Source organism: Parasteatoda tepidariorum, chromosome 4 (genome assembly GCF_043381705.1).
Source record: "Parasteatoda tepidariorum isolate YZ-2023 chromosome 4, CAS_Ptep_4.0, whole genome shotgun sequence".
NCBI lineage: Eukaryota > Metazoa > Arthropoda > Arachnida > Araneae > Theridiidae > Parasteatoda > Parasteatoda tepidariorum.
In genome coordinates this window covers 98,383,858-98,394,065 of record NC_092207.1, presented here as the reverse complement: position 1 = coordinate 98,394,065, position 10,208 = coordinate 98,383,858, and the positions used below count along the sequence as shown (strand labels likewise).

Genomic DNA, 10,208 nt, shown 5'->3' with positions numbered 1-10,208 from the left:
TTTATGTGGTATAAAAACATGTTGAAAATCAACTTTGAAGAAATTAAGAGTTGCCTCCTATTTTACATTAGTTTTAGATACATGCTAATAATTGAATAGAAACTATGAATTAAGGAAGAGATCAGACACAAAATATACTTTTTTCTGGATAAGAATCTTCCTTTGACGTTCAGAATAAAGTAAGATGTTTAATCATTTTAAATTGCTGTGAATACTATTCTACATGGTCATAAATCAAAAAGTATTAGCCTGATTTTTTTTAAATTCAAGTCAAAAAAAGAAAACTTTTCTGCAATAATGCATCTTTATTTCTTGTAAAAAATACTGAACAAAACATGTTTATCTGTAAGAAAGCCTGTGAAAATTGTAACAGTAGAACATATTTATCTGTCAAAAAGTCTGTGAAACCTGTAACAGTACATGTTTCTTTATAAAAAAAGCTTGTGATGTCTGTAAAAGAACATGTTTATATGTAGAAAGGCCTATGAAGTTTATAACAGATGCTATTTCCACTTAAAGATTGATTCAGTGTTTCGTTACTTAATGGTTCTGCATTAGGGCAGATGATAGCTGTGCTTTTGGCCTGGAATGATTCTAGTGCTGTCTGTTCATGTGCTTTTTTATGCCGTTTTACGTTATTTTAGCTTAATTCATTTTCGATTGCGTTTCAAGTTTTTATAAATTTTTCAATTTCTTTCTCTCTATTTTTAAATAAAACGAAAAATTTTATGGCAATACTCTTTTACTAGTTTTCCATTTGTTGTACGACTTCGTTGTACGACCAGGTATTTCAAAATTAAGACTTGAGGTACTGCTATATAAATAAAACAAGAAAAATTATACTACAGCCATTACAGCAAAATCATAACACAGACAGGGGAACGAAAACTGTAGTATGTTACTTATAAGAGAGACAAAATTAAAAGTATTAGGCAGCACACTTATCTGTTTTGCCGATGATACACATATACATTATTTTGTCAACTTTGTGGGTGCAAATTTCTGTTGTCTCTTTGAGAAAAACGGTATAAATACACACAGGAATGAACCCAAGCAAAAATTCCTGAGTAAATTAAACTTTTTAAAGCAATCATCCATAAACTAAACGACAATTTAACTTTCGAAACTGGGTAAATCGCTATTAAGAATAAGATAGTTGCCACTGTAAACCATGTATTAGCGATGCTAGTAATCCCCTTATTATAGACAATATAGAATGTAAAAAGCAAGTATCCAGCTATGTATCGTATCTTAGTATAATCTTTTTCGACGAAACAAAAAAATACAAATACAGTGAAGAGTACAATGAAATAATTGTCACGAAAATATCTGAAATTTTGACTTATATGTCCGTCATCGTCATTCCAACATCGAGTTTGAAATTGTCTCCAATTAAAGAATACACCCCAAGGCCTGATCATTTTCTCAGATGAGTTCTGGTAAGATGATAGGATACACAAAATGTTAATCTAGGTAGATTTATTCTCAGACAAGTATGCCAAACTTGAATAAACACTGAGAATGAAAAACAAATGCTCTCTTAGTCCTGAAATGAAATATAAATAATATTACAAGTCTCTTTTAAATAACCACAATACTCCTTCTCACTAAAATATTTATTAGATGAATTACTTTCAAAAAGTTATTTATTTATAAAGAAATATAATTTATCTATGTGATTTTTTTAATGTATTCTAAGAATATAACGTTCTAAGAATTCTGTTCATTGTTTTCTAAGAATTAATGTAGCACACAATGCAACGAAGAGCTCCCTAACATAATGAAAAAAGTATTCTTCTTTTTCTTGTGCTCAAAGGTTGTTTAAAAAAATTCTCTAGACGATTCCCATGCTAAAGACTCCATGTCTGATCAGATTTTGTCAGATCATCATTGGGCGTTAGGGGAGCTTGGTGCGGAGGTAAGGTGAGCTCTACCACTATCTGTTCTTTCTACTATTTTGTCCCGCAGTGGACTGATCGTAAAGACCCACTAAAACACCAAAATCAAGCATCACTGGTTGCAGTCAGTAAGCGGGAGGGTGACCAAATGATCCTAAGCAGAGGGGAGCCATCCCCTCTGCTTAGGACTTTAACTCCGTTTTTGTCGTCAGAATAACCAAATGTTTAAGGTTTGCTTTCAAATTTCACTCCAGAAGTTGCTGACGTAAGAAAAATTTGTTCATAAATTTGGTTCAAAATGAAGAGAAAACGTGGAAAATAATTTTAAAAAAAGTCGAAGAAAATTATTTGAATAAAAACCGGGAAAAAAAGATATAATCGCTCCATCAGCTCACACGATTATATCCACAAAAAGGAGTGCTTTCTAATATTGTATCAATATAGCCGAAGTAAAATATATCAATACAATTGTGTGATGAGCACTCAAAAAAACTTTTTTTGAAACAAAATAGAATAGAGCACATTAAGTAATAAATAACACGTAAAAAACAGACAATAAAATGTAAAGAAAAAACAGAACGAAACATAAAACGAAATCTATAAGGCAGAAAACAAATTCAAATGAACTTACATGAACGGGAAATTTTTCAAGAATGATTTAAAATATTTTCAAAAGAAACAAGGAAAAATAAAAATATAAAATTATGAAAAAATACGACAACCGAAGCTGACATCTTGCTTCATCTATTTAATACAAAATATTAAATAGATGAAGCAAATACAAAAGTATAAAATCAAGACTAATACATAAGAATAAAGCTCACAAAAACTTACTTGAAACGTAAATCTCATAACCAGTGGTTTGGCAGTCAATCGTAATTTCATTAGTAATTTCGTTATGGAATTTATGTTTCAAGTAAATTTTTGTGCGCTTTATTCTTATGTATTAGTCTTGATTTTATACTTTTGTATTTGCTTCATCTATTTAATATTTTGTATTGTATTCTCTTCCTGGACTTTGGCAAAACCTTCGGGGTACAGAGAGAGAGAGAGAGAAAGAGAGAGAGAGCAATTTAGACATTTGTCGTGCTCTCTCGATAGAAAAGGTTTTGCATTCACTTCGTTCCCTGCATTCATTTAGCATTCACTTCACCCGAAGCTGGTACCCCCTGAAGACGTGAGCTTCGGTTGTCGTATTTTTTTATAGTTTTGATTTTTCATTGTTTCTTTTGTTTCAATTCCTTTTTGATTTTCAGCTGCTTAGTGCGTTTTTCCACTGGAAGTACTGTTTTTAATTGCTCTAATTATTTTAAATTATTTTCTTAAAATATGTTCGTTATAAGATTGCCCGATTACAAAATATGAAAATAGAATCACAAATTGAGATAAAAGAGTAAATAGAGAGTTTTGTTTTATAGCGCATTCTTACTGCAGTAGTGAAGCGCGTTTGATTTGTTAGTTACCAAGGATGTGCCCGAAAATGGATGTATACAAGGTAATATTATACTGGATAATTTAAGGAAGTTTATAAATAATAAGGTTTATATTTAATTATACAATTTTAAAGATTTTAGAAAATCAACTTTTATTTTAGAAAGAGGGAAAGAAAGAAACAGGAATTGTCTGTTTTGCACATATTTGAAGCCACGGATTCGACCTAAATGGATTTGCACATGGTAAAAATTATGTAAGTTAACAAAGAAGTTTTTAGTACACTTAATTATAAATAATGTACAGTTAGCTCAAAGATTTTATATAGAATTTAATTACTTTAGTTGGGTATCTAGTGTTTTTTATCAAATTTTTAAAGATTTTGTCTATTTGTTTTATGGATAAATAAACATTACTACATATTCTTTTAATTCTATTCATTTGATTAAAAATGGTATTTAAATAGCTGTTTTTAGAAGCATCAGTATTCCAAGTCATTAGTTTATTTATATTAAAATTAAAATAATTTTTTTATAGTATTAATCAACAAAACAGATATTTTCTTCTTTTAAAATACTCAAATCCGAAAAGTTGAAATTAATATTATCATGATAATTACGAAGCAAGACTAATTCCTCGGGGTAAATATTATTTAATAAAATAGTATAGTCTTGAAAGTTAAAGATAATTAATAGTCATCCATAAATCTAAAAACACATTTAATATTAAGAGTATTTTTTTCATAATAGTGCAAACATAAGAAAGCTAAGAGGGATGAAAAATTATATTCTAGTGGTATTCCATCAGTTTGAATAAAAAAATCTTTACCTATGTAAAGATAATTATTGAATATTTTTTTGTTCAAATGTATGTAGTTATGTTCATTTATCCTCCTTCCTATGCATCCACTGAAGAACGGTGTTAAAAAAAAAAAGTTAATGTTTTGTCGAGGCCCAGAAATAAGCACCCTAAAAGTACTTCGAGGAGCATATTTATCACAAAATGTTATGAGAATAATAAATAGTTTCCAAGCTAGAGGTAGCCATCGTAAAAGAATGGTGCGCAATATCATTGAAATTGAAATTACCCACGTAATCATTTCAATGAAAAACAGACTCTTTTTCATTGAAGATTCAGAAGAAAAATGAAGATTCAATATTATTATAATTTTAATATTTTCCTTGATTTAGACAAGTGGTCTTATAATGTGTTAACAGTACTATTCTATGTAATTTTTTAAAAACATCTTTTTAAAAATTTAATCAGCATTTGTATGATTCTAAATTATTTAACTTAACTACAGAAACACGCTGTAAGATATTTTTAGAATTTTTAATTACTTAGTAACATAACAAATAAAAGTAGTATTAGTTTATTAACCGATTGTGCAAAATTTATCAACTTGAAACATAATTTCGCGGTGCAATACAGTATGAAAGTACGTAAAAATCGAAACATATAATACAGTATGAAAATATGTAAAAATAGAAACTATTTGTTTTGCAGTCTTTAATAGGTTAGTTACAGTGGACGTCCTCTTTAAGGGAAATAACGATTTTTCATCCAGTTCAGCCATTTATTCAATCATTGTGGTTGGTCTAATTGACTTGGATTATTGGAATTCAAGTGTATCAATTCTGAGATCAATGTTTAAACGCCGATGCGATAGAAATTTTGAACACTTTGTTTTATTTTATAACTGGTGCTGAACAGCCGACCCAATTTTCGGGTTTACGACTACTAATGTGAAGCTACATAGCCTTGTAATTTTGAACTCGATCCAGAAGACAAGGGAACTCCTGGATCAGGTATTGGGAGAAATTTGCCGTCGTGGATGACTTTTTGATGGAACTAACCTGCATTTGCCTTACATGGAGAAGACCATGAGAACCTCTCATGGTTAGCCCAACGGCAAGGGGACTCTAATCCTTGATCTGTCTAACACTGAGGATATTTCACGTCAGCACTGTGGTCGGTGCAAGCGTGATGCGGAATTCGTATCGACCAGCCATTGCTGTGATTCGAACCTGCTGGAAACTGGGATTTGAACCCGGTTCACCTCATTGGAAGGCGAACGGTCTATCCCCTAAGCCATCGCGGCTCTATCTTGAACACTTGTGATAAATATGATGAACATTATAAGCATGAACTCTTATTTTTAAATTGTAATGAACATCATAGGGTATTTTGATCATTTCATAACCGTAATATAATACCATTTATATTTCATAATTACAGATAAATCTAAATATATGTTTAATTTTTCTTTGTTGTTATTATTGAATCTAGACAGAAAAATCTATTTGTTATAAGAGCTTTCACGGTTTATAGAATAATAACTTTTAATTTCAACAATTATCAATTACACATTCAAGGTTAAAAATGTTTATAGTTTTTTGTGAAACAATGTTTCATAAAATGAATATAAGAAAACATATTTTTTTTTACTATTAATCGCCTTTTTTCTTGAGATCGATTGAATGTATACAACTACAAAATATTATTTTATGGATATTGCCACTTAAAATAATACTAACTACTGTTGTTGAATAGAATATAATAAATAACCAAGATATTTTATATAAACTAAAAACATAATTCAAATTACATTTATACATTAATTATTAGTGGTAAATAGTTTAAAACAGCGTACTTGTTGTCAACTCTGTCTGAAAAATGAGTATAGAAGAAATTTTATTTCTTCCTCTCTGATTTTTTTTAATCTTAAGAAAATATCATCTGTTTATTATAAAAAGGAATTTCTTGAAATCGGTCAGTTTCTATAGTTATACTACATTAAATCCTCCCCTAACTAGAGAGATTTCAAAAAGCGTATTTCAAACCCTCGTTGGCAAATATAAACAAACCACAACGATAAGATTTACTGACGTCATAGTTGACCATTCTACTCATTGTTGCTAGGCCCTATGAAATGTTTTTTTCCGCTTCTTCTTTCGGAAACACTTTCTCGCTTTTGTAAAATAAATTGATGGTCATTAACTAACCATCTTTCTTTTTTCAAATTTGAAAAATGATTCTACACTTCTTAAAAAGTTATTAAAAATTATAAACTGGGAATGCCGTATAGAGACTGGTGAGCTAGCCTATAATAAGCAGTTCGGCAACCAGCTTAAAACCAGTGAAGAGCTAAAGAAAATATTTTTCCGAGATAGACATTAAGAAGATTTAATTACTGATAAATCCAGTGACAAAAAGATATTCCGAACATATATGTTCGGTCTCGGTTCAGTAAACAAACCGTTTATATATGTCGTTTTAAGATTTTTCTTTAAATGAAATAATATATAAAGTGTATTTAAATTAAAACTGCAATGCAACCCTATTGGAAATAATTCCTGGTACAAAAAAAATTATACCGGCTTATGAAACACCGGTTCTGGTATGATACTGAATCCAGTATTTAGCCGGACCCACATACCGGAAACGGTGTTTCATAAGGCGGTGCCAAACTCGTCCCAGAATGATACAGGAGCCAGTATAATACCGGAACCGGTGTTCTATCAGCCGGCATCATATTGGCTTTGGTATGATACAAAATCATCTATTATACCGGATCTGGTGTTTCACAAGCTATCAGGATACTGACTCCGGTATAATACCTGAACTGTTGTTTCATTAGCTGGTATCCTACTAAAGCTAGCATATACTGGTACCGCGCCCAATTATAATGAAATATGATATTTTGAAACAAAAACACAAACTAAAACGTAAATCCGAAAATTCAAAAAAAAGAAGAAAATATATATATATATATACTATATTTNTTATTGGTAATATTTAATCTCTGTTGTTATATATATATATATATATTATTCCTCCTTTACATTGATTGCTGGTGTGGGGAACCATTGATGATAATTTTCTGGTGGTACTTGTAAAATTCTAGTTTACTCAGACTAACGGATGACCGTTCATTTCGAGCCCTGCACTTAGTTTATCTGGGTAGCTTACTACGTTTAAATAAACAAATTAATTAAAAAAAGAAATTTAACACAAACTCAAAAATTGTTTTAGAAATTTTGGATCTGTCTGAATATGAGAATCCGTTTTGCTTAAACCGAGGGGAGCCTTAACCGCTTTTTTAAATTTTTCGAAAAGGAAGAGGCAGCCTAAATGGGGAGAAACTGAATTTTCTGCCTAAGCAAGAACGATATTATTTTAGTTCCTTTTACACTGACTCTGTTGAAAGTTTGGTTCCTAAAGTTGGTTTCCAATTCCAAAGTTTTTACTTTTTCCATTATTTCACGATATCTCTAAATTTTTCTAAGCGAATCGAACAATCTTTGCACTCAATTATGAAATGGTTGTTGTATGTTGTTTTTTATACAAAAAAAAGAAAAAAAAACCTTGATGGTCAAAAATCTGTTCTAAATTAAAAAGTGCATGTGTGTATTGAAGGTGAAAGGCACCATCCAAATTGATTTAGGAGGTTACATTTTATTTAAAAACCGCAACACAAAAGTTCATATACTCGTACATACAATTTTCACGCATAAATAAACAATAGACAATACAATTTCAAAAAAAATGGCACTAGAAAATAATAAGTATACTTAGAAGTTTTTCTTACATGACAGAATTCTTGCATTATTCTCCATACAATCTGCAGTTTTAGACATTTTATTAACTATTTTCTTTTCAAAACATGTAAAATAATTATCAGAAATGATCCATTTTTTTTTTAAAGATTCGTTGGACTGCTTATATGTGTCCGAGTTTTTACAACAATTACAATTGATGGACATCGAATTGACATTTAAAAGACTGTTGTATACTCATATGAGTTTTTACAGCACATCACTGAACTGTTACAATAATATGATGTCGAATTGATTAAAGTTGAATTGAAAAAATCATGTTTTGGCAGCTCATGATTCGTTTTAAAAATATGACAAAAAAGGATAAAAATCATCAAAAGAATCAAAATCTCACAACTCTTGGATTCATCGTCTCTGTATCTATAACCTCTTGGCATAATATAACATAAATTTCTCGAATTCCTACGATTGTATCTCGTTTGTCGAGGGTGATTCAAGAATCGCTTGCCCTGAAGAGCGTGCAAAAGAATTAGAATGACCGACAAGAATACTGCCAGCGTCAGTTGTTGTAAATCTGCAACACGTAATACAATTATTACTAATACAAAGTATGTAGCGTGAAGTAAGCTGAAAAACTGAGAAATCCCTTGTCGCTTGTCATAAAGGGAAAAAATTCCCATCGCAGGAAATGTAAGAAGCCACAAATAATCATCCGTTACGAAGTTGTAGCCAATCGATGACAAAAACAAAGCAGCGTAATTGAACTTGAAGACTTTCAGATTTCTGTTGAGATTTCTTGGTGATGATTTTTTTTTGTTTGTACTGAAGAAGAATTTCCAGGATTGTGCATTTGTGAAAAGAAATCTTATTAGTTTGTAAAACAAAACCGTAAAACTCGCCAATCTTATCGCGATAATCATTTATCTTGCTGTTTTGGTTATCTGCAAAAATAAAGTAAGAGGAGAGTCAATCATTTACCTTTTAAGAAAACACGTAGATCAGTGTTTCATCAAACAAACTCAGAACAAAATCATATTAAGATAACAGTATGGTTCTATTATTATTGTACACTGCAAAAAAAAATCCGAGACTTGATTTAATGATACGGTACAACTTTCGAATACTACCAGCTAAACAGTAACGTCGTACGTAGTGTGTTTTCTCCCACATTAACATCATCTTCTAATTTTAGTTTTCCATCCATTAAGGATGGAAAGATGCTAGAGTTATGACTTTAGAATCCCATTCGCCCTAAAATAAGAAACAAAGTAGGGTCTAAACTACCAGAATATGGTAAAATTTAATGAATTTCTGTCTCTAATATGGGAACGCAAAAAATCACGGTAGTTTTTATTGCAACGCTTTGGTAAAGTTTTCGGTAAAATTAACATTAAAATTGGGAAAATTTATCATATTTTAGATAATGGCATAAGAACCATTTATCTGGTTAAGATTTTTTGTTTTGTATTTGTGCAATGTATTTATTTAATTGTAATGTATAATGTATTTGTTTATAGTATGGTAATAAGAACTATAATTTTGAAGAACAGAATTTTCAGTAAACTGGTTCCGCATGAACGGAAAAGTAACCAAATGAATGGTATAATTATCTTACATTTTGCTTTATTACCAGAATTATGGTTTGTTAGTTTTTTTTTTAACAGAAATATCTTTAACATAGAGTACGGTAATTTTGCCAGAATTCTTTTCCCTGCGTAGATTTCTCTAATGCCACTCATAGTTCTATGTTGGCTCTTGCTGAATTAGGTATCAATACTCTCTAAATCCATGACATTAATGGTTCATGTGCAAATTTGAAAGGATAGAGAAAACGTGTTTGGATTCGTTCATTTGTGGCTCGCTCTTAACCTTTGCGTTCACAAACTCATTGCTTTTTGGTTCCAAATTTACTCTATTTTCTTAGAGGCATTGTTCAAAGATTCGATATTTTAAGTGTAAATAGCTACGCGTAGCTCCACTTTTGACTCGTTGCTCGTGACACTTTAAAAAACACTTAGCTAGAACTAAAGACATACATTTCAACCTCAACCGTAATATTAGACAACAAAACAAAAGATGAAAGACACCTAAAATATTTATTTCTTTAAAGAACAGAAATGTATTTATCACCGTCCACAAAAATAACTGGAAAAAAAAAACTTTCATTTTAAAACAAAGATGACACAGGCTGATAAATCCCACCTTCTCTTCGCTTGAATTTTAAAAAAAAACGAGGACAAATGTAGATAGTTATTGATATTTTAAAACTATCAACATCGAAATAACAAAAATAATTTACGTTTATAAGCAGTAGAATAAA

The 10,208-nt window shown here is 30.4% G+C and overlaps 1 long non-coding RNA gene across 1 annotated transcript; it reads right to left on the bottom strand.

Annotated features, from left to right (window-relative positions):
- Positions 1–285: 285 nt before the first annotated feature.
- On the bottom strand, positions 286–6,168 carry LOC122269568 (uncharacterized). Its single transcript, XR_006225268.2, has 2 exons — positions 5,983–6,168; positions 286–1,546 (listed from the first exon to the last, which is right to left on the bottom strand). It is a non-coding gene; the product is annotated as an uncharacterized lncRNA (long non-coding RNA).
- Between the last annotated feature and the right edge of the window lie 4,040 nt (positions 6,169–10,208).